The sequence below is a fragment of the Triticum aestivum genome, chromosome 3A (genome assembly GCF_018294505.1).
Source record: "Triticum aestivum cultivar Chinese Spring chromosome 3A, IWGSC CS RefSeq v2.1, whole genome shotgun sequence".
Taxonomy (NCBI): Eukaryota; Viridiplantae; Streptophyta; class Magnoliopsida; order Poales; family Poaceae; genus Triticum; species Triticum aestivum.
Window position 1 is genome coordinate 202,771,161 of NC_057800.1, and position 25,538 is coordinate 202,796,698.

The window sequence follows — 25,538 nt, forward strand, 5'->3', positions numbered from 1 at the left end:
AATACCGAGGAAGAGACATTAGCGAATCCAAGGAACAGATAAGTAATTCACCCACAATGAAATGGGAAGTTTGGTACAAGAAGACAACCCAACTATGATAAACGATCAAAATACACATGATTGAGTTATCACTGAATACTGAATGTCACGGAACAGATGAAGTAATTTGCCCACAATGTAAATGGTAAGTTTGATAACAGAAGACAACAACAATTACCATGAATAAACGATCAAACTACAGGATTGACTTGTCATTGAATCCTGAATATCAAGGAACTTCGCCAGGACCTTCAGCGTGATGCAGGTCCAAAGAAGAGATCAGTTCTGGATGGTAGCTGGATGTTTTGATGCAGTAGGAGAACAAGGCAATGCTTTGCACAGAATATCCTTCTCTGGTTGTCATCATTCCTCATATGAAGGGATAAAATCTTTCATTCTCTGGTAACAGAAAAGTACTCCACGATGAATGGTGGTATGGTTGGAAGAGACCATTATACGTCATCGGAAACAACCACTCCAGCCTGCGACTTTCCAAGCACAGACAAGCGAACCAACAAGTGGCCTCGAGCGGATGGAACATCTGTGATGTTGTGAAGTACACTATGCTACCCCGCATTGCCGCAATTTTCAGCCCATTCTGGGGTAAGTACCCAAGCTTCCGTCGAACTTGATCAGTCAGGTTGAATACCCTGCTGTTAGCCCATGCCCCAGCATCAAGGCCATCTTCTTGACGCAGCATGAAACCGATGTTGAATCCATTTGAATAAGCAATGCACATGTTATCGCCGTTAATTTGGCCAAGGATCGAGCTGCAAAAACCTTCCAGATTCAGGAGAGGTGGGATCATCTCAACAAACAATCACGGGTTGTTTGGGTCGGGGTCCAAGACAACCACATACGCACGATTCCGATAAAGCCAGTAGATGAAATTACCCACTCGCATGCCGCTCTCAAGCACAAGATCACCTTCGTCATCTTCGTCACCTTCCGGGTGGGGGTTGGGATGGTGCGGGACGTGGATTTTTAGAGCACATGCACCCAGGCCCTGCTATCCTAACTCTCCAATATCGCTTTAAGATCCGTGCGACACAACTAAATTTCTATACGAAATTTTCTCTTTTTTGCTTCTCCCACATAGAACATATCTTGAAGTTGAAACCTATGCAGGATGGCAAAGCTTTCTAACTAGAATCTAGGATAAATCTTTCAGATTTTTTTGTCCGACGTAAATACTAAAAATATGATTTTTTTAATCAAACAAAATGTATTTTGTATATTTATGTTTGACAAAAAAATCTGTACGATTTATCCTAGATTCTACTCAGAAAGCTTTGTCACGCTGCATAGGTTTGAACTTCAAGATATATTCTATGTGGGAGAAACAAAAAAGAGAAATATATTTGCACGAATCTTAAAGCAAAAAATGGATGGCTAGATAGAGAGGGCCTGGGTGCATATGCTCTAAAATATATTTTCGGGATGGTGCGGGACATCCAACCATGGGGAGAGGAACCAATCGCCGCCCATTCCCAAGAATGAGAAGAAGACCGTAGCCCGCAACCTGAACCCTCCATGTGCAGCAAGACAGAAGATGCCAAAGCTCGCGGGGCTTTCGTCATCGCAGATCAGGCCGGCGTAAAGGAGTTGAGGATCGCCTTCGCGGTCGTCGTCGTCGTCGTCGAAGATGCGGGAGTCACTCAGATCAAAGAACCGCTCGCACCACCGTGCCAAGGGGTTTAGCAGCAGGAGCAATACCTCATCCTCTTTGATGAGGAGAAGGTAGCCGCCACAGGCGTCGAGGAAGCTCCAGTTAGCTTCCGGGCCGTCGCGCGCCTGGAGGGTGGTGAGGAAAAAGTCACCGTTCAAGATGGCGGCCACGAGCTCCGGATCATTCCGGTGGGCGGGGGCGAAGGCGGGGATGCCGGGGACAGCCTGAAACGGCGTGTCGAAGAAGAGGCCGAGGAGGGGCGCCGGGTGGAGGTCGATGAATTGACGGCGGAAGGGGGGAAAGTTGGTCACCAGGTTGCGCCAGGGCAGGCAGGTGCAGGCGGCGCGGACGAGGTCCGCGAGGGAGGGAAGGCGGAGGAAGATATCGAGCAGCATGTTTTGAGGGAGGTCATCGATGGTGGCGACCGCCGCCGCCGGCTGGCCGTTGGTGGCCATAGGTACGGCGGTTGGACGGGGGTTACCTCGCGTCCGCTGCCGAACCAACCAACTCAGTCTGATCTAGAAGGAAATGAGCCGCTCGGTAAACAGGAGAAGTAGGTTATTAACCCCAGCAAGAGAGGATGTCGCTGGGCGCTGGCATTGTCCACCTGTCCTTGTACGGTTTTGAAGTTTTAGGAGAATACCATGATTTTCTTAAAAAAACCATGGCTTAAATAACTTTGATTTGTTTGACTTTAACAAATACTTTAGTTTAGTTTACAAAACCGTAGTATCTTCAAAAGTGAGGTTTTTCACACTATCTAAAAGATGTTCGGACCTCTTTTTTCAAACCGAGAAACACTCACGCCTAGCTGGTCTTAGAAAGTCTGTGCTTGCCAAATACTCTGTAGTTTTGCTAAAGCAGAGGAAAACTGCAGTTTTTAGAAACCGAGGTATTCATTGCCTAGGCATTACAATACCATAGTTTTGGATTACTGTGGTTTTAGAACTATTGTGCTCCCAAACTAGGCCTATGTTTTCTCCCATGACACCCCCCCCCTCCTCTCTTTTTTTGTAGGGTTTTCACTGGCGTGACGGCTTGGCATGGTGACGGCGGCGCCGTTTGGTTTGGTGGTCGGGCAAGGGCGTTGGGGAAGGAGGCGGACATGGGGAAGGCGGCGCGCACGGTGCAGCTTGACCACGTCATCCCCGCCTATGCTAATGATCTCGGCCGGTGGCAATGTTGCCGCTGCCGCTGACGTCGGGAGGCGTTCGGCGGATCGGCTACAAAGGCACCAACCATTTAGCACAGCTGACCTGGAATGAAGATCTGCGCAAGGGCGCCACCAAGTCTGCATGGATGTCCTTGAAACCATCAGGTGAGATGGATTTTTATTTGCTCTTTCATTCTCCACTCGTCCTATTGTAGACCAAATAGATCAGATTTATTGAAAAATTTGTTGTGATTTTGATGATTGATTTAGTAATCCAAGTCCCACACTCTGCTGCTCCTGCAACAGCGACATTTTCTACTCCCACTAGCAAACCTGGTTCAAGATCAGAGGCAACAAGGTCCTACTTTACGTCTATGTTAGTCTGTCAGGTCAGTATAATTCATCCCCAGCCCTCTGTGTTCACTTCACTTTTATTGGGGATATTACTATCAGTTGAGACCCGCCCAGGAGGGGCCGGGTCAGCCTTAATGGCGGGTTACAGAAGAAGCCCAATATACAGTCAAGATGATAGATTATTAAATATATAGAAAGCCCAAAGGCCTCGGGCCGGCTTAAGGCCCGTTATTACAAACCGTTGTATGGGCAGCAAGACTTGTAAAGAAAGGCATGTAAAAGAAGTCACCAAGCTGGACACGGTTATGAGCCGGCCGGGACTCTGTAGGCCACCGGGCGTCAGCCCGTGTATACAAGGGGACGACCCGGTGGCGGTTTAGGGAAGGAAACAACCAGGTCGAGAACCAAGCGGGCGAGTTGAGCCTCTTGGAGATCGAAACCTCAGCAATATCAATCCCAGCTAGACGTAGGCTTTTACCTTCATCGTAAGGGGCCGAACTAGTATAAAACCCTCTCGTGTCCTTTGTCCCGATTAACCCCTTTAAGCTTCCTAGTGCGATGGCCCTACGACTAAGTCCTTACTCTAGGACATCTGCCGTGACAATTCCACGACAGTTGGCGCCCACCGTGGGGCTAGCGCACGGTGGATTTGAGTTCTTGAAGGGCAACTTTAAAGGGCTCAAGGGATACGCTGTGGGCCGGATGACCAAGAGTTATCGCGGCAAGATCTACATCGACGACGAAGGTTGGGGCCCCGAGGCCGGCTTAATTGAGTACGGGTACCGGGTCCCCTTCGGCGGAATTCACGTCTTCATCGGCCGGATCAGCGAGTCAGGCCCTGAGCCGGATGTCCACACCGACCTCATCAAAATGGCTCAGCACGCCGGGTCCGCCCGTGTTCAATCTGTCGTAAAGCATGCCTTCGTAGGCTGCATCCATGGCGGTGAATACTCTGAAGGATCGATGGAAGACGGGGAGATGGTCATCTGCTCTGATACTGCATCATCAACAGGTGAGACAGACTCATTGTACCAACTGCAAGACGGCATGCTCGGGGGCTGTTCCGATGGCAGCAGTATTCCGGACCCCCTTGAGCCGCCGAATTGGGCCGGAGTCTTCACGGCAGGGACACAGCCCGGGCAGAACTCCACCGCAGCGACAGCAGCGGCCACCGGGTCGGCAGCTGCCGGGTCAGGAGACCCCGTGCGCCCCCCAGCTAAGGTTCTTATGGACCTCGTGGATAAACTGACGACTCTGTTAACCGCTGCGGTAGAGCCGGCGGATAAAGCCCAGCATGACGCGGAAGTGGCGTGCGTGCGGGAGGAGATGGTGCAAGCTAAGGAAAATCTAGCGGCGGAGGAGACCCGGATGGCAGTCGAACGAGCAGCTTTGGATGCTCGTGCTCAGCAGCTTCAAGCAAAAACCTTCCGGCTCTCGCTGGATCTTAATGCATCAAACGAAGTCATGAGGAGGAGGCGGCAGAAAACTCAGTCGCGTCTGCCGTTAACATTGGATCCGAGGAATCTGTTCCATACACCCGGAGCTGGAGGGAGCAACCCGCCAGAGGCATACCGAGTCCCGACGCCCGGTGCACCAGTTCAGCCACGCACCATGGAGCCGCCGCGCATGAATACAACTCCTCCTCATTATATATCAACACCCCCGGGTCACTTCTCCAACCCCATGGAGAACCTCATTGTGGGATCGGCTCGTTTAGCAGCTCTTCCAATGGAAGGCGACTCACCAGCAACAATTGAAACCCGGAGGATAAGAGAACTACTTCAAATAGCCTTGGCCCAGCAGGATGCATACTCCTACAGTCGAGGCAGGATTCATTCAACTCCTTGCCCAAGCCGAAGCCCAAGCTACAGTAGGCACATGGAATCTGCAGAGATGTCAAGTAATGCTCAACGCCACAACTGGCCATATAGGCATGAACCGGTGCGGGCTGGAGCCCTTAACTTGGCGGATCAGAAGAGGATTCGTCAAGAGGCGGAACGGGTGGCTCAGATAGCAGCAGAGCAGGCGGCTCACCAGACCTTTCCGGCTTATCCAACAACCTCGGTTGAAGCAGGAGTGGTTACAAGAACCGGAGGTGTACCTTGTCTGGTCCCAGCCATATGTAATGAGCGGTTGCCCAAGGATTTCAAGGGACCTCGTAAGGTACCTAACTACACGGCCGACTTACAGTCGGGGGCTTGGATTGAGAGTTATGAGATGGGTATGGAGCTGTTGGAGGTTAGTGATGCTGCAATGGCCAAGTACTTTACCATGATGTTGGATGGAACGGCTCGGACCTGGTTGAAAGGGTTACCACCCAATTCCATCGGCTCACGGGCAGAGTTGAAGGCACGGTTCATCCAGAACTTCAAGGACATGTGTAAGCAGACGATGTCAATTGTGGACCTGACTAACTGCAAGCAAGAGGATGGAGAATCTACAACCCATTGGGTGCGCCGGGTCAAGGAGATAATACATTCGTCTGACAAAATGGACGCCGGCTCGGCCGTTTTGATGTTAGAGAAAAATGGCCGTTTTGAACCTCTGAAGCAGAAGTTGAGGCGGCTTAAACGTGACTGTAATGACATGGGAACGTTGATGGCGGATCTTGTCAAGTATGCTGATTCTGATACTACCAAAGACCCGGCGTCTGATGAAGAAAAAGGAACGAAGGGGAAGAAGAACGGCAATGGCAAGGGTCACCAGCATAACCCGGCCAATCAAGGAGGTAATAAGTGTAAGGCTGATGAATTTGTTGCTAATACTAAAGCGCGGGATGGTAATCAGCGGCGCAAGGGCAGACAGCCCCCTCGATCGGACAGGTCAGGCCCCACCCTTGAGCAGTTGTTGAATGAACCGTGTCCAAGACACGGCACCCGGGAGAAGCCAGCTACCCACTTGTAGAAGGATTGCACGATCATGAAGGCGTTTAAAAATTCAAACACATTTGATGGGGGTCGCGGCCCGGGTGGCTGCTCAGGCGGCTTTCAGGGCCCGGGCGCCGGTTCATGTGGAGGAGGTTTTCATGGTCATCCAAGTCACCAGGGAGGATATAATCAGGAACACGGCCAAGGGAATCAGCAGCAGCAACAATCCGGCTATCAGAGCAACCCGAAGCAGTTGAGTAGTGGACAGTATCATGTCTTTACTACCAATTTATGTAAGAGAGACCAGAAACTCCACAAGAGGGCCGTCAATGCCGTTGAGCCGGCAGTTCCACGCTATTTGCGTTGGTTGGAACAACCCATTGTGTGGAGCAGAGAGGATCACCCGCCCCGGGTTGATAATCCGGGTCACTTGGCGTTAGTAGTAGCACCTCAGGTGGGTGGGTACAAATTTACTAAGGTACTCATGGATGGAGGCAGCAACATCAACATCCTTTACTATGAGACGTTTCGCCGGATGGGATTGACGGATAAAAATCTTAAACAATCCAACACTGTTTTTCATGGTGTGGTGCCTGGTAAGTCGGCATACCCAGTTGGTAAGATCGAGCTGAAAGTAGCTTTCGGAGATGAGTATGACTCCAGAGCAGAAAAATTAACCTTTGAGGTGGTTAAAATCAAGAGCCCATATCATGCTCTATTTGGGCGGCCGGCTTATGCCAAGTTCATGGCTCGGCCGTGTTACGCATATTTGCAACTCAAGATGCCGGGTCACAAGGGCACCATTACAGTCCATGGGAGCCGGAAAATAGCCTTGGAATGTGAAGAAGGGGATGCTGCCTATGCTGAATCTGTTTGTGCGACAAAGGAGTTGAAATTCTACAAGGATCATGTTGACCCGGCGGACATGATGTCATTAAAGAAACGAACAACAGAGCATGAGCCGGAGTTAAAGTTCAAATTAGCTGATGACACTAAGATGGTTGACTTTGTGCCTGGCGATTCATCCAAATAGTTCATCATCAGCGCAAACTTGGATCTGAAATAGGAAAGCGCGCTCATCGAGTTCATCCATGAGAACTGGGACATCTTTGCATGGAAACCTTCAGACATGCCGGGTGTCCCGAGGGAACTCGCTGAGCACACTCTTAATATCGATCCAAAGTTCAAGCCTGTCAGACAGTTTCTTCGGCGGTTCAATGAAGAAAGGCGCAAGGCCATTGGAGAAGAAGTGGCCCGGCTCTTGGCGGCCGGGTTCATTGTGGAGGTCTTTCACCCAGAATGGTTAGCTAACCCGATGCTCGTTCTCAAAAAGAATGGCACCTGGCGTATGTGTGTGGATTACACATATTTACACAAGGCATGTCTGGCTGATCCTTTTGCTCTTCCCCGTATTGATCAGATCATTGATGCTAAGGCGGGTTGCGCACGGTTGAGTTTTTTAGATGCTTATTCTGGGTACCATCAGATTAAGATGGCAGTCAAGGATCAAGAGAAAACAACATTTATAACACCTTTTGGGGCTTTCTGCTATGTGTCTATGCCTTTTGGGCTCAAGAGTGCTCAGGCGACTTACCAATGGTGTGTGCAGAATTGTCTTCATGATCAAATTGGGCGCAATGTTCATGCTTATGTGGATGATATAGTGGTGAAGTCCAGGGAAGAGGAAACCTTGATCACAGACCTGAAAGAGACTTTTGATAATCTTCGAGTTTACAAGATGATGCTTAACCCGGCCAAGTGTGTTTTTCGGGTACCAGCCGGCAAGCTCTTGGGTTTTCTGGTGTCTAACCGAGGTATTGAAGCTAACCCGGAAAAGATCAAGGCAATTACATCTCTGGCCAAACCAACCTGCATCAATGATGTTCAACAACTGGCGGGTCGTGTGGCTGCCTTGAGCCGGTTCATAAGCCGGTTAGGGGAAAAGGCTATGCCTCTGTATCAGTTGATGAAGAAAAGGATGTGTTTGTTTGGAGCGATGCTGCAGACGCCGCTTTTGAGGATCTGAAGGCACAACTGGCCGAGCCACCGGTCCTAGCTGCTCCAATTGAGAAAGAGCTGCTATTGTTGTACATAGCTGCAAATTCACGGGCTGTTAGTGTGGCCATGGTGATAGAACGCAAGGAGACTGGCAAAGAGCATCCGGTTCAGCAGTCGCTTTATTATGTTAGTGAAGTGTTAATTGAGTCTAAGCAATGATATCCACATTGGCAGAAACTTGTTTATGGGGTGTTCATGGCAAGCCGGAAGCTTAAGCATTACTTTCAGGGACATCTAATCACTGTGGTTAGCTCTGCTCCTTTGGGAGACATTATTCAAAACAGAGAAGCTACAGGGCGAGTTACCAAGTGGGAAATTGAGCTTGGGTCTCATGGGCTGAAGTATGCTCCACGCACCGCGATTAAGTCTCAAGCTCTGGTTGACTTCATCAATGACTGGACAAGGATGCAGATGCCAGAAGAAAAGCCGGACAACACATATTGGACTATTCATTTTGACGGGTCTAGGCAATTAGAAGGCTCGGGGGCTGGAGTTGTATTAACTTCCCCACGAGGTGATAAATTTTGTTATGTGTTATGATTGATGTTTCTATGCACTAACAACGCAGCAGAGTATGAAGCATTGTTCCATGGTCTTCGAGTGGCAAAGGAGATGAGCTTGAGCCGGGTCAGATGTCTTGGTGATTCAGATCTAGTGGCTCAGCAGGTATCTGGCAAATGGGATTCCAAAGACCCTCTCATGGCGGCTTATCGCCGAGAGGTCGATGCTGTTGCAGGATATTTTAAAGGTTATCAGGTGGAACACATTGACCGTCGAAAAAATGAAGCGGCTGATGCTTTAAGCCGGCTGGGGTCTCAACGTAAGCCGGTGCCACACAACACCTTTTTAGATATTTTACATAACCCCTCTGTCAAGTTTCCCACAAAAGAAGATTTAGTTGTTCCTGACCCGGAGGCGCAGTTGGTGGCGGCTCTTCATGTTATCCCAGATTGGATGGTGCCGTTCTTGGCTTACATGACCCGGGGAGAATTTCCAGCGGATGAGACACTGGCTCGATAGATAACCCGGCGGTCTAAGTCCATGACGATTTCGGACGGAGAGTTGTTTCATCGCAGTGTTTCCGGAGTGTTCCAACGATGTGTCTCCCCCGAAGAAGGTCAAGAAATTCTTTGGGAAATCCATGAAGGCGATTGTGGTCATCATGCCGGGTCAAAATCTTTGGTGGCCAAGGCATTTCGTCACGGTTTCTACTGGTTGATGGCTCACCTTGATGCAGAAGATCTGGTCAGTAGATGTGATGGATGTCAAAAATTCGCACGACGAGCGCATGTGCCGGCTCAGGAACTCCGGGTGATTCCAATCACTTGGCCGTTTGCAGTCTGGGGGCTTGACATGGTAGGACCTTTCAAAAGGTCTAAGGATAAAAAGCGCATCTCCTAGTAGTAGTTGATAAGTTCACTAAGTGGGTTGAGGCGGAGCCTGTGAGTAAGTGTGACGCGGCCACAACGGTTTAGTTCATGAAAAAAGTTATCTTCCGTTTTGGTTTTCCACACAGTATCATCACAGACAATGGCACCAATCTGTCTAAAGGAGCTATGGAAGAATTTTGTCAGCGAGAGCACATCCGGCTTGATGTTTCTTCGGTAGCTCATCCTCAATCCAATGGTCAAGCAGAGAGAGCCAATCAGGAAATCTTGAAAGGGCTAAAACCCCGGCTCATGGTTCCTTTTCAGTGAACGCCGGGTTGTTGGGTCGAAGAGTTACCTTCAGTGTTATGGAGTATCAATACTACACCCAATAGGTCTATGGGTTACACACCTTTCTTCATGGTCTATGGAGCAGAAGCAGTGTTGCCCAGTGAGATCCGCCATGACTCGCCCTGTGTGGTAGCTTATGTTGAAGCTAACAATGAAAAATCCAGACAAGATGCGCTTGACTTGTTGGATGAAGAAAGAGACTTAGCAGCAGCACGGTCAGCAATCTATCAACAGGACCTGTGTCGTTATCATAGCCGCCGGATTAAGTCCAGGACCTTTCAGGAAGGCGACTTGGTGCTCTGGCTCATCCAAGATCTGTCAGACATGCACAAGCTATCCCCACCTTGGGAAGGACCTTTTATGGTCAGTAAGAATTTAAACAACGGGTCATATTACCTCATTGACGTTCGAGAGCACAAAGACTCACGTAAGTCGGAGGAAGAGACCCGCCGGCCGTGGAACATTGCTCAACTCCGGCCATACTACACCTGAGCCACCGGCTCTCATCATGTACATACGTTCACCTTGTATATACTATGATAAGCAATAAAGTAAGACCAGCGGTCTCTTTTCTTTTCAAAGACTATGCATCTTTATTATTGTTATTTTTTACAAATGACTATTAAGGAGCTGATCATATTTGAATCACGTTTAACCTTTTTGGTCCAGCTCAGGATCGTATCTGAATCTAGCTAAAAATCTCAAGGTCACTTGGGGGCTTCCTATTCAAACATAGGTCGTATTTGAACCAAAGAGAACATAGCTGTCGTAACCCTCTTGATCGGCTCAAGGCCAAATTCACTTGGGGGCTTCTTGATCGTACCCGAATCATAGCTCAACCCCTTTTGAGCCTGACTTGGATCGTATTCGAATCAGGGTCGTTAAAAACCTCTCGAGGTAATTTGGGGGCTTCCTGTTCAAACATAGGTCGTATTCGAACCAAAGAGAACATAGCTGTCGGTACCCACTTGATCAGCGCAACGCCAAAGCCACTGGGGGCTATATGGTCGTATTCGAACCTTAGCTTAACCCCTTTGGTCCGGTTTACTGACCGTATTCAAATCAGAAACCACCCAACCTTTTGAAATGCAGAGTTAAAATTATGTTATTATCCGTTGCTTGCCTTTGAGTTTTTTTGTTTCAAATAAAATAGCCTGGTTTTCTTCGCCGGCTCAATCATTGGACAACACAGCCGCTCGGGTTATTCAAACCGGTGGTTCAAAGATTCAAAGGTACGAGCTATTAATTTATGATGATCATTGAGTATTCAAGGAGTATTAACTCTTCACGCATATTGAATTATCAATTCATCACCCAGGTTATGTAAACCGGCAATCTAAGGATCAACAAGGAAAAGGTAACTTTATAGGTTGTACATAAGGTATTTAAAGCCTAGTTTTTCTAAACCGCCTTGCCAGTTTTTTTCGTGTATTCACAGGAACAGAGTTCAACCATTGCAGAGGTAAACATTAAATAATGCACACATTGACATCTAAAACACGGATTCACATATAAGTGTTTTGTGCACGATGGCACAAGCAAACAGGTAGTGTTTTAACAGATAAGTTATTACAAGGTTTTATAAAGCCTATGAAGATGATCATTGTCCCTCCCTCGCCGGCTAAACATCTTGAATCTGCTGGAAGTTGGGTTTTGACCAGTCATAGCCGTTCATGGCGAAAAATTCAGCTTCGTCATCAATCAGGCCAACCGGGTCAACCTCCGGGGCAAATGTGTCTTCTCTCACCGGTGGGATCAAGTCCGTTACTTTATAGGAAGGAAGGTCCATCTTCTTATTCTCACTGTCAAAACCTGGTTGATACTTGTCCACATTGGTGTCATCTCCAAGGCTAGCCGCCTGAGGCCAGACTTCACGGACGCAGGCTATAAAGTCATCCTGATCAAAAGGAGACCCGTCCTCCTTCACGGTAGGATAACCCCTTGCCAATTCTGCCGGGTCTATATCTAGTACCCAAGCCTTGGAGCGGCTTAGGGCAGTCAAAGCTCCGGCTCGCGCGCAGGAGCATTTCACCTCTTGGAATCTGGCAGGGAGAATGGACAGCTTCTTCAGGACGTCACTGATCCGGTTAGACCCTTGATTAGTAGGAGAGATGGCAGCCAGAGCTCATTGTGCGCCGATATACAATTGTGCAGTTAAAGTGTATACAACCTTCATCCTAATCAACGGGTCTTGGTTTAGATTCTTACTTCGCGGACCTACATGCATTTTTCACAGAGTCAGTTGGCGGATCACATTCCGGTTTGACAAGAAACACATATGAAAGATCAAATCAGGAAGCTTACCGAAGATAGCAGCAACCATCTGAGACACCCGGCCTTTTAAACCGTTCAGTTCGGTTGAAATTTCCTTCAGAGTTGTTTCGGCTGTCTCAGCTCGCCGGGTCAGAAGTATCTTCTCATCTGCCCAAGTTTTCTCTTTGACAACAAAGTTGGTCTTCAACTTCTCCGTTTCAGAAAGGCTTATTTGCAGTTGGGAGGTCGAAGATTTAATTTCTGATTCCTGGTTCACTAGCCGGGTCTTTGTATCAGTCAATTGGGAGTTCAGTTCAGACAATGCATTATGTGAAAACATTCAGATAAATCAAGACTTGATTTCAAATTCCAGTATCCAATTTCAAGATTCAAGTCTCAAGTATTTTATGAATAAACCACTTGACACTTGGGGGCTAATGTATGCCAAATCAAATTTTTATGACACTACCAACATATTTGAAGTCCCAAGTCCTTTACAAAGTAACAACACTTGGCACTTGGGGGCTAATGCACACAGTTCAGCAAGTTTTTCAAGGTTAAACCAGAGTGTTAAGTATTTTGAAGGCGGTTTTAATTCTAAAAAGTACCGATTCATTAATGTTCAAAATAAACCGGTCCTTGGGGACTATGGGTCAAGTTTTGTTTCTATCAGGCAATGATTCAGAGGTAAAAGTCTCGGCCTATATTTTAAGTCTACAGGTTATTCCGTTTCTCTCATAAATCTAAAGACTTGGGGGCTGAAGGAAGATTGGTAAACCGGAAATAACATACCTCATACTTCAACTGAAGTTGCTTGACCATCTCGATCTCAGACTCACGACTGGAGTGGACATGACTGAGATAGCCGGATAAGATATCACTGGCATTAAGACGGTCGTAGTTGGCAACATCAAAGCGAACCTTTTGCCTTTCCAATGCTTCCTGCTTAGCTGTGCACCTAGCCAACACCGTCGGGTTCCCCAGCTCAACGAAGCGACTCCCAGTAATTTGAACATCTTGAACACGTGGAGACGGCGGGTCAGTTGAGCTTGACGGTCCAATGGTGGAAGGATTCATAGTGGTGTTGTCAAGGGACGGCTCTGAAGGATTTGCTTCATTGATAGGCAGGTCTTCTGGGGAGGCAGTTAATGGAGAAGGTGGCCTAGCCGACTCAGATGCTGGTATTGGCGGGTCTTCCGCCGGTTTAGCCACCTTTGATTTCTTGGATTTAGCCTGGCCACTAAAGAATAATATGGCAGAATTGTCAGCGTTAAGATACAATTGAGCAACCCGGAAGAAAGGAGAAGTTTTGATTACCCAGGAGCAGTCTTGAAAGCCGGCAATTGTGTTTGAGATGAGTCATCTGAAGAACGAGACACCTCCTGAAAGGATAAAGGAAAGAGTTAAAAGAAATGTAAGGAGCAGGATTCATCAAAACGAGTTAAGGACAGTAATAATTAAACCTCGTTCGGGCGTTTCCGAGGGGTTTGTTAAAGGACAACAGCCGGTTCATCCTCAATTCCAACTTCACGGTGGCTTTCATGTTGCTGCTTTTTCAAAAGTAAGTTGGGATCCAAGTGAGCTAAAGGGTTAGAAAACCTTACTTTACGGATCACTCAACGAACTTTGTGTCTTGGTAAGGGCTCTGAGTCGGAGGAAATGATAGTTACCTCTACTTCCTCAGCCTGACTGGCCCCACTGTCGTGCTGGTAAGGATCAGTGTCAATAAGGTTGTTAAAAAATTGGCCAAGGGAGTCAAGGGCTACCTCCGAGTCAGACGTGTCATCAAGCTTCATTAAATCTTCAACAGTGGTTTTCTTCTTCTTCTTCTTGGATTTCCGGGCTGTTTTCTTGGCGTTCATGGCGGCGAGTTTCCCCTTCTTGGCAGCTTCGTGGTCATACTTCACTTTCCAAAAGTCAGAGTTGGCCTACAAAAACAAGAGGAAGGATCAATAAATAAACAAATACGACCGGACAAAATACAAAGGAAAAAGGATTGGCATATCCTTACTTCTGGTACCGAGTTAAGCTTACAAAAGGGACTTAACCCAACAACATTGCAATCTTCATATTGCGCATTCACCAAAAGGTTTGACATTGCGACAATGTCTTCTTCGGAGAGGTCCACTGGGCTGTGGGGAAGAGAATTGTCCGGGTCTCCACCATATTCACACATCAGTTTTGAACGACGGCTTAAGGGAATAATCCGCCATGAGATCCGGCAACGGGTTAGATCGACTCCGGTTAAACCGTTCCCCAACAATCTGTTGATTTTTCTAATAAAGGGAAGCAGTTTCTTGCGTTCAGCAGCGGTAAGTTTATCTGGCAGTACAAACTTAGAGTCAAGACGATCGGGGCGGTAACCCGGCAGTGGTTTCTCGTTGGCAGGTGAGATGTCCTGATAGTAAAACCAAGTTTGGTTCCAGTCCTTTGGGTGACTTGGTAAAACTATGAGAGGGAAGACAACACTCTGCCGGCGCTGAATTGAGATGCCTCCAAGCTCTAAGCTAAGTCCGTTGGTGCACTCATTCTGCCGGTTCAGATAAAAATATTCTCTGAACAGTTCTACAGTCGGCTCTTGCTGAAGATAAGCCTCATAGAGCACTTAGAAATTGCAAATATTGGAGATGGAATTGGGCCCAATGTCCTGAGAATGAAGTTTAAAAAAGTGAAGGACCTCCCTGAAGAATTTTGAACCAGGTGGTGAGAAGCCACGGTTCATGTGGTCAGTGAAAACAATGACTTCACCATCTCTGGGCTGAGGTCGTTCCTCGTCCGGGTCAGGGGCACGATAAGACATAGTGTTTTTCTCTGGCAAAAATCCGATGGTGAAAAATTCTTTCAAGCCATCATTGGTAACTATAGAAGGGACCCAATTGCAGACTGTTGGCGCTTTTGACGACATGATGAAAAGAGGGCAAGCTGAAGAGAAAGTAATTTGCCGGCTCAAATTATTGACGGATTACGGGTTAAAGTAATGATAATACATACGAATAATGGAGGCTTAAGTAAAGGGCTAATGATATATAAGGTAGAAAATGAGCCAACATGGTAAGCCGCCATGACTAAAGATATTCAAAGGGTGCCTGAGTCAGAATTGGCTAAGTGTTGTGATAAACAAGTTTCACCAAGCTATCATTATCATTTTGGATCAAAAGGCTGTTTCAAAAAGGGAAATATTCTAGATCTAAATACATAGTACAAATGAGTTCGTCGACTATAACAAAGCATCTATACAGGTAAAAGGGATCTACTGAGGTCAAAAATGAATGCTAAACAGCTACCACGCGAGTTATATCTCTTTTCTGGATCAAAAGACGTTGCGGAGAAGATCTACAAGATGGTCCATGATGAACAGATGAAGAACACTGAAGAACTCATAACCCTAGAACAGATCTAGGTGCGTGAGAGAGAAGAAAACTTACAAGATGCAGGCCTGCCGCGAAGAGTCGCCGTGTTCTCTGGACGGACTCAGGGTGATGCAGCGGCCAAGCTTGACGACAACGATAAGAGTTGTGGCGGCGGCAGAGCTCAAGCAGTGACGGAGGTTGCGAGAGGAAGAAGATGAGGAAGAAAGGAGAATGAGAAAGACCTAAGTTATGCCTATTTATAAGGGAGTGTGCGAACAGGCGGGCACGAAAATCAAGGAGACCCAATAATGATTATCCAACTGAACAGACGCCTCGATTCCCGGAAGGCATTAAAAATGAAAGATCCGTTGGAAGATGACGTCATGAAAGTTTTTTGTGTTTCAAAAAGATGACGTCACGGCGGGTTAAGGAAATTTTCAGACAGAGGATGGATTCTGCCTAAATATTGAAGATTGACAAAGAACAAGGTTCAAAGTCAACCTGGGGCGTAATGTCGGGGATATTACTTTCAGCTGAGACCCGCCCAGGAGGGGCCGGGTCAGCCTTAATGGCGGGTTACAGAAGAAGCCCAATATAGAGTCAAGATGATAGATTATTAAATATATAGAAAGCCCAAAGGCCTCGGGCCGGCTTAAGGCCCGTTATTACAAACCATTGTATGGGCAGCAAGACTTGTAAAGAAAGGCATGTAAAAGAAGTCACCGAGCCGGACACGGTTATGAGCCGGCCGGGACTCTGTAGGCCACCGGGCGCCAACCCGTGTATATAAGGGGACGACCCGGTGGCGGTTTAGGGAAGGAAATAACCAGGTCGAGAACCAAGCCGGCGAGTTGAGCCTCTTGGAGATCGAAACCTCATCAATATCAATCCCAACTAGACGTAGGCTTTTACCTTAATCGTAAGGGGCCGAACTAGTATAAAACCCTCTCGTGTCCTTTGTCCCGATTAACCCCTTTAAGCTTCCTAGTGTGATGGCCCTACGACTAAGTCCTTGCTCTAGGACATCTGCCGTGACAATTACACAACAACTTTAGTTAACTAAATTAGGCATAATGCTCCGATGCATGCAAGGTTTTTACGGATTTGTGCATTCTATAACAGTAAAGAACATGTATTATTAAACCTTATATGTGATACACAACTATTCTTTGGGAAGAGAAGATGATAAGAAATGAGATGAAAAAGAGGATAAAACTAGAGAGAATGGCAATGTCAAACAAACTAGAGAGAATGGCTACATGGATTACTAGATTAGAAGAGTTTGGAAGTGGTCACCTTCCTTTCATGTGCTTGCTTTATAAAGGTAAAGATTCAGTTCACCAGACAATTCATGTTGTTTTTATTGGAAGAGCTTCACACTGTTGCCTAAGAATTGCAGAGGGAAAAGATATATGGTTTTACTTCTGAGATTGGGTACATCTCTTATTATTCACATTCTTGTCAAATGACTTTAAGCATTAATTATCGGATACTGCAAAGTATGAAAGCGTGAACCATGGCAATTTACTTTCTTTATTGTTTGTATATCTAAAATTTGTTTGGTGTGCCCCAAGATTTGAATTACATGAGTTTTATTTGATCGCTTTATTTTTGTGATTACTGTCCTAGTGTCCTTCTCATGCGTCCTTATGAAAATCAACTATTGCAACTGGAAGATGATTTTGTGGGTCCAGTAAATAGGAAAATTGATAATGAGGGCCAACTTCAATACCCATCCCACTATGTTGCTTTGAGTTCAGATAATTCATGGTTCTATGTTGCTTTGTGTCAAGACATGATGTGGGATAAAATCGCAAAAACATGGTTCTTTGTTATGCATGGATGGATCCCTAGACACATGGTCATATTGTCTTAATGTTCATGTTCTTAATAAGGTTTGCACTTTGCTTCCTCGATATTTTGTGCTTATCGTAAATTAGAGTTATCTGTTAGTATCTTGAGAATATAACATTTCTCACAAGATTATCTGAAAAAGTCTTCCTTTGTTCCATCTGTGTCGTCTAATAGGTTGGTCAATCATAGTGGGCAGACCAAAGGACTGTAGGAGTAATATATTGTACTACTAACAGTTCTTTTCATCTATGCCTTCTAATAGGCTGGTCAATCATGTCTTTAGACCATAGGATCTAAGTCAATTTACTGGAACATAACGTAAGTAGTTACCTTAGTTCACTTTCTAGGAACAAAAACTGTTTTATATGGTACTAGTCACACCTGGCTGCTTGGTTTACTATTGTACACTATGAGAGACATTGTTGATAAAAAGAAATGCTGCTGCATTTATCTCGACTAAGAGATATATTGTGTTCCTGAGCTCTCGAAGATACTGCAATGACTTTGTTGTAATGACAACTACTCTGCCCCCAGGAATTGCATGCCTATCCATGTTAGCTTCTGCGATCTTTGATCTAAGATTCTGAATCAGAGATAGTACCCATATGTGTGCACTGAAATTTTGCAGGATGTCCCATATACTTTAGTCCTTGTATGTTTATCATAAATTCTTATGGTCCAATCTTTGTCCATGGGAATTTGACTATTGGCTTTGTTGTCTCTAAAAATGGAAGATGGATTATGCAAATTTGGTGACTAAACTTGGTGGCTGTTGTATTAATTATTTTCTTAATTTTGAGTGTGATCTTGTTTTATGGGAAACATAATCACAATACACATAACTCATTATGCATGTTATGTTGCCTAGATCATTGACGGATACCATCCCCAATAACTTGTCAATATTTAGATAGGGTACAACTTGTTTTGATGAAAACAACTGGACCTCACAATCGTTTGTTAGGTCTTGTTTCTCCTTCCAGTTCCATGTTGGGCCAGTGAACCGCTAGAGTGGATTTGTGTTTACCATCCAAGAAGCTTTCTTTTATAATGTTGTTTATTTACACTTAAGAGCTCATTTCTAAGGATCTCAGTTTTATGTACCATTAGATCATCAATTAATTCCACCTTCTTTCATTGCTCAGACACTTCTAACTAATAGCCATGTGTTTATCACTTTCTATTCTTTCTCTTTCGTCCACATTTAACAATTAATTAGTTACAGTACAAACCTGCGTTTCAATGGCAATTTCCTCAGCCTAATCTTTATTTCAACATATTGTTAAGCTTCTTTGATTTTATTCCAATACACAAACAACTCACACTAATTGACTATCCTACCTAAATCACGGCTTCAAAAGGGGATCATAAGGCTTTTCTAGGGCTCTACTCTCTGGGCGCTGGAGCTTGGGGATGGCAGGAGCGGAGAGAGAGGGGGGGAGGAACGCCATTAAAATGGATTGATTCTATCATTTGCCTTTTATAAGCCAATAAAAACACCTAAGGTGTTGGGGATATAACTATTGGGTACGAACCGCCCAGGAGGGGCTGGGTCATACCACTGGAGACTTATCAATGAAGATGGCGGCTCATACAAGCCCATTGACGGCCCAAGACCCAGAGGCGACTTGAGGCCCAAGAGGATGAACCGCCACACATGTATAACTTGTATTGTATAAGGCAAGATTAGTTAGTCACCGAGCCGGACACGTTGTGTATGAGCCGGCCAGGACTCTGTAAGCCGCCAGGCATCAACCTATGTATATAAAGGGATGACCCGGCAGCGAGTTAAGGACAAGTAACAACAATTGAGAGCTAGATCAAGTGTATTCGCTCCCTGGTAATCAAAACCCTAGCAATAGAACACAAAGCAGGAGTAGGCTTTTAACTCATTGAGAGGGGTCGAACCTGGGTAAACTCTCTGTGTCCTTTGTCCTGCTTAACCCCTTCAAGCTAACCTAGTTGCGATGGCTCCACCATTAAGTCCTTGCGCTAGGACATCTGCCGTGTCAAGTCCACGACAGTTGGCGCCCACCGTGGGGCCAGCCCACGGTGGTTTCGAATTCTTGAAGGGCAGCTTCCCAGGGATCAAGGGATACGTTGTGGGCCGGATGACCAAGAGTCGTCGTGGTAAGCTCTACATCGACGACGCAGGCCCCAAGGCCGGCTCAATCGAGTACGGGTACCGGGTCCCCTTCGGCGGAATCCACGTCTTCATCGGCAAGATTGGCGAATCGGGCCTTGAGCCGGACACCTGCACCGACATCATCGAGATGACCCAACGTGCATGACCCGCCCAGGTTCAACCCGCCGTGAATCATGCCTTTGTTGGTTTCATCCATGGGGCAGAATTTGAGGAAGGATCTGTGTATGGTGGTGAGACGACCATCTCCTCCGATGGTGAATCATCCACAGGCGAGACCAATTCAATGTATCAAGTGTAAGACGGCCGGCTTGGGGGCTGTTCCGATGGCGACAGTATTCCGAACCCCTATGAGCCACCGATAGGGTTGCGATCTTCATGGACGGTACACAGCCAGCGCTCGGCTCATCAACCGCTGCAGCTATGACCTCCAGCTCAACGGCTGCGGCAATGGCTGGTGCTAGCGGCTCTGCGCGCCCACCGGCTCAGGTTCTGACAGAGTTGTTGGAGGCTTTGGCGACTTTAATGGGGGTAGAAGTGACCTTGGAGACTCGGGAACAGCATAAGGTGGATGTTGCGAAGTTACGAGATGAGATAACTCAAGCCAAGGAACAGCTGGCGGCTGAGAATGCTAGGATGGCCATGGAGCGAGCTGCTTTGGATGCCCAGGCACAACGAATTTAGGCAGATTCTTTCTGGCTCACCTTGGATCAAAACGCTTCAAATGAAGTCATGAGAAGAAGACATCAGAGTCGTTTACCTCTTGAGTACGATGCGAGAAACCTTTTCAACATGCCAGGGCCAGGGACCAGTAACCCGCCCGTGGTGAACCGGGCGGTTGAGGCACCCGCGACTGGAGCACCGGTTCAGCCGCGCGCTATGGATCCACCTCGTTTGGATATGACTCCGCCTCAGCATGTGCCGACACCGTCGGGTCATTATTCTAACCCGACGGATAATATGATTGCTGCGGCATCACGATTGGAGGCTCTTCCAGTTGAAGGCGGGTGTCTAGCTGCGATAGAGATGCGGAGGGCCAGAGAACTTCTTCAGACGGTTGTGGCTCAACAGGCAGCTTATTCGTATAGCCGTGAATGAATTCACTCAACCCCTCATCCAAGCCGGAGTTATAGCAAGCATATTGAGTCGCCCGTAGTGTCAAGTAGTGAACAACGATGTAACTAGCCTCGGGGGCATGACCCGGCGCGCGGTGGTGTTGATGCTCGGACATTGGTGGATCAGGGTAGGGCGCGTCGGGAGGCGGAGCTGGTGGCTCAACAGCAACCACTGGTTTATCCGGCAACATGTGTGGAGGCAGGAGTGACATCTAGAACTTTGGGTGTGCGTGTTTAGCGCCGGCTCTACGCAATGAGCATTTGCCTAAGGATTTCAAGGGCCCTCGTAAGGTGCCTAATTACACAGCAGATGACCATGGAGATGTTGGATGTTAGTGATGTTGCATGTGCTAAGTACTTCACCATGATGTTGGATGGGCCAGCTCGTACTTGGCTGAAAGGGTTGCCTGCTAACTCAATAAGATCATGGGCAGAGTTGAAAGTCCGTTTCATCGAAAATTTTAAAGACACGTGCAAGCAGCCCCTGTCGATCTTGGACTTGGATTCCAGCGTCCAAGGTGAGGGTGAGTCAACAACCAACTGGGTGCGCCGGATCTCAGCTGTTATACATTCATCGGATAGTATCAATGCCGGTTCAGCAGTCCTGGTGTTGGAGAAGAATTGTCTTTTCCTCCCCCATAAGAAGAAACAAGGGCGGCTTAAGCGCCATTGCAATGACATGGGGGAGCTCATGGCGGCTCTCATCAAATATGTTGATTCTGATAGTACCAAGGACTCCGACTCTGATGAAGAAAAGGTGGGTAAGGGAAAGAAGAGTGGCAGTGTGAAGGGACAGCAACATAACACGGTGGGTCATGGTGGCAATGGCAAGCGTACGGCGGAGAATAGTCTAGACTTTTTGGCCAGTGCCAATATGCAGAATCATAATCAGTGTTGCAAGGGAAAGTCGCCTCGGTTTGGAGGGCCAAAGTTCAACCTTGAAGCCATGATGAACCAGCCTTGCCCAAAGCATGATACACATCAGAAGCCGGCCAATCATCTGTGGAAGGATTGCTCCATCATGAGGGAGTATAGGAATTCCAATTTTTTCCAGAATAATCATGGCCCGAATGGCGGTTCAGGATCCCGCTCTCACGGGCTTGGCTTTGGTGGCGGCGGTTCAAACTCTGGTTTCCAAGTCCATGGCAATCAAGGTGGTTTTAATCAGCAGTCTGCTCAAGCGAATTAGCAACAACAATACGGTTATCAGAGTAATCCAAAGTAGTTGAATAGTGGACAGTATCACATGTTCACTATGAGTTTATGTAAACGGGACCAGAAGATTCATAAAAGGGCGGTTAACGCAGTTGAGCCAGAGATTCACCGTTACTTGTGATGGTCTGAACATCCCATCCTTTGGAGCTGTGAGGATCACCCACCCCGGGTTGATAATCCGGGTCATTTGGCTTTAGTGGTTGCACCTCAGGTTGGGGGTTACAAGTTTACTAAGGTGCTCATGGATGGAGGCAGCAACATAAATATTACTATGAAACTTTTTGTCATATGAGTTTGACTGATAAGGATCTTAAGCCATCCAACATTGTTTTCCATGGTGTGGTGCCTGGTAAGTCGGCATATCCAGTGGGCAAGATCGCTTTCGAAGTGGGTTTTGGTGATGATGATGATTCCAGAGTTGATACATTGACCTTTGAGGTAGTCAAAATTAAGAGCCCTTATCACGCTTTGTTTGGGCGGACGGCTTATGCTAAGTTCATGGCTAGGCCTTGTTATATTTATTTACAGCTTAAGATGTCGGGTCATAAGGGTACCATCACAGTACATGGGAACCGGAAGATAGCTTTGGAGTGTGAAGAAGGTGATGCTGCTTACGCTGAGTCTGTTTGTGTGACAGAAGAGTTGAAGTTTTACAAAGATAATGTTGACCCAACAGACATGACACCTTTGAAAAAGCCAACCATAGAGCATGACCCTCTGTTGAAGTTTAAGTCGGCACAGACACTAAGTTGGTTGATTTTGTTCCCGGTGATTCATCCAAGCAGTTCAGCATCAGTGCCAATTTGGATCCAAAATAGGCAGGCGCGCTCATCGAGTTCATCCGTAAGAACCGTGACATCTTTGCATGGAAACCTTCAGACATGCTAGGTGTACTGAGGGAACTCGCTGAGCACACTCTCAATATTGATCCGAAGTTTAAACCTGTTAAGCAATTCCTTCGTCGCTTTAATGAGGAAAGGCGTAAGGCCATTGGTGAAGAAGTGGCCCGGCACTTGGCAGCGGGGTTCATTATTGAAGTTTTTCATCCTAAATGGTTGGCTAATACGGTGCTAGTACTTAAGAAAAATGGTACTTGGCGCATGTGTGTGGATTACGCAGACCTGAATAAGGCCTGCCCGGCTAATCCCTTCGCTCTCCCTCGTATTGATCAGATTATTGATGCTACGGCGGGTTGTGAGCGTTTGAGTTTTTTGGATGCTTATTCTGGGTATCATCACATCAAGATGGCAATTAAGGACCAGGAGAAGACAGCTTTCATCACTCCCTTTGGAGCCTTCTGCTATCTGTCTATGCCCTTTGGGCTCAAGAGTGCCCAGGCGACTTACTAGCGATGTGTTCAAAATTGCCTTCACGGTCAGATTGGGTGCAATGTTCATGCTTATGTGGATGATATTGTTGTGAAGTCTAGGAATAAGGAAACCTTGATAGAGGACTTGAAAGAAACCTTCGACAATCTCCGGATCTACAAGATGATGCTTAATCCGGCCAAGTGTGTCTTCGGTGTACTAGCAGGCAAGCTCTTGGGCTTTTTGGTTTCTGAAAGGGGCATTGAAGCTAACCCAGATAAAATCAAGGCCATCACTTTCTTGGCTAAACCGGCATGTATTAATGATGTTTAGTGTTTGGCGGGTCGTATTGCGGCCTTAAGCCGGTTCATAAGCCGGTTGGGAGAAAAAGCTATCCCCTATTGATGGTGTCCTGGACAAGGGGGTACCCACCATGTCGTCCCCCAACCAGCTGGATCGGGCCGAGGACCCCCATGGCGGCTCATTCATGGGCCAGTTCGGACAGCCCCTGCCGCATACAAGGAAGACTCCACAAGACTTGGCGCCCAAGACAAGGACTCTCCTAAAACCCTAGGCCTATGGTGCATATATAAACCAAGGCCAGGCTAGTCAATATACAATCTCATATTCATTAGATCAATCTCGTGGTAGACATATGTACTCTGTACTACACCCCATACGAATACAATCAAAAGCGGGATGTAGGGTTTTACCTCCATCAAGAGGGCCCGAACCTGGGTAAAATCCCGTGTCCATGTTACCATCGCTCCAAGACGCCTAGCTTGGGACCCCTACTACGAGATCCGCCGGTTTTGACACCGACATTGGTGCTTTCATTGAGAGCCTGCTGGATGATCATCACGGGTCGATGGGATGATCAGGTGATATCTTTCTAATCATATCTGTTTTGTACAAGTTAGTTTTTGTCAGAATTATCGTTGGTTTGCAAGCTTCATTCGCAGATCAGGTTGAGATCAAGGTCTGTAAAATCTGCGACCAAAGATGCGTCCCTACGCGGTGTCTGATGCTCTACTGCAGTCTCCTGGTCGATAGATGGCGACGTTTGATTGATTGTCAAACTGGTCTCTGACCTCGCACACAGTGCTCGATTGTAGAGCCGAAGACAAATCCACTACGGACAATGATCGTCGAGGGAGATTGCTTCCCTTATTCTCTTTACTTTTTCCTTATTAAATTTAGCAGCTATGCGGTCGTTGGTCGTTCACTAGTAGTTTATTTTCGCTAAAGTTTGCTTGGATTAAAGTACTAACATGATTACGTACTAGCTTTGCATTTGAACTCCATGGAGATAAGCCGCTGCTGCGGTCACTAGCTTGAAGTCCCAGGGCAAGTCTTGTGGCCGATCTGTACTATGACTCACCCAATAGTGAACCCCCTCCACGTGAGGAGATGAGGTAAGTACTACTCCCTATTAATTATTTGCAAAAGGGCAAGCGTAGACTAGTACATCTAGTACTTGCTACTACATTTTTTTGATTAAAGTTTTAAAGTTGTCCGGTTGGTATTAGTGCTTCTACGACTATCCAGATTAGATTGATTTTCATGGATTCTTTATGTAGGTTGCTACAAGCGTTTGCACTGCAGATTTTTTTCTCTTCCTCGGACTGCTATGTTTGACACGCACAGGCAATCAGCGTATGACTACTTCGCATAAAACTGACGCGTCTATGGATGTGAAGCCGATGGATCATTAGTATCGTGCATGTGGTCTACTTTGTCGCAAGCTGACCTACTCCATGCACCCAGTCCAGATACTCCGCAGCTCGACCGCTGTAGACAGCCTCGTGGTCGCAACACTATTGGACATTCTCCCTCGAACTGGCCTGTACACCATCATCAGTTTTGCAGCGTCATTAGTTCGTCCGTTTGCTATCTGTTTACTGCGGTCTGCTATGGTCATCACCGCCGGCGAACAGGAAATTGACTTACACCGTGCATTACCTGGCGCGACGACCCCCATCGAGGCCGAAGAGAGTTCGGTTCAGCGCAACCACATGGGGATTTGACCTTCTTTTTCCTTTTTCACTTTATCTTATTTAATTAAGCAGTTACTTTGGGGCAGTTCTCTCACTCCTATGGCTACATCCGGATCAAGTTATCGACTTCGACTGCGTCACGCGGTCACTTCGGCAAGCCGGCGTCGTCGTCTCAATTGGCATAAATTGGCTCTCGTGATCACCTTGTTGGTTAAATTGCCATACCGACATTTTTGGTTGCCTCTGGAACTTTGACATCGCTGAGAGAGCTCTACCTCATCTAGTGTTTGGCGCAAGGGAAATATTTCTTTTATTACTCACGTTGCATAAATTATTAATTATGCAACGATTTTTTATTTTTATTTTTATTATTATCTCCGGCTTGCATTATTTTCTGTGCACAGGTAAATGATTCGGGTCGGGCAGCGCTGTCACTCCAACGTACC

At 46.8% G+C, this 25,538-nt stretch overlaps 1 pseudogene; it reads right to left on the reverse strand.

Annotated features, from left to right (window-relative positions):
• Positions 1-409: 409 nt before the first annotated feature.
• LOC123056880 (uncharacterized) lies at positions 410-2,163 on the reverse strand (annotated as a pseudogene).
• Positions 2,164-25,538: the final 23,375 nt, after the last annotated feature.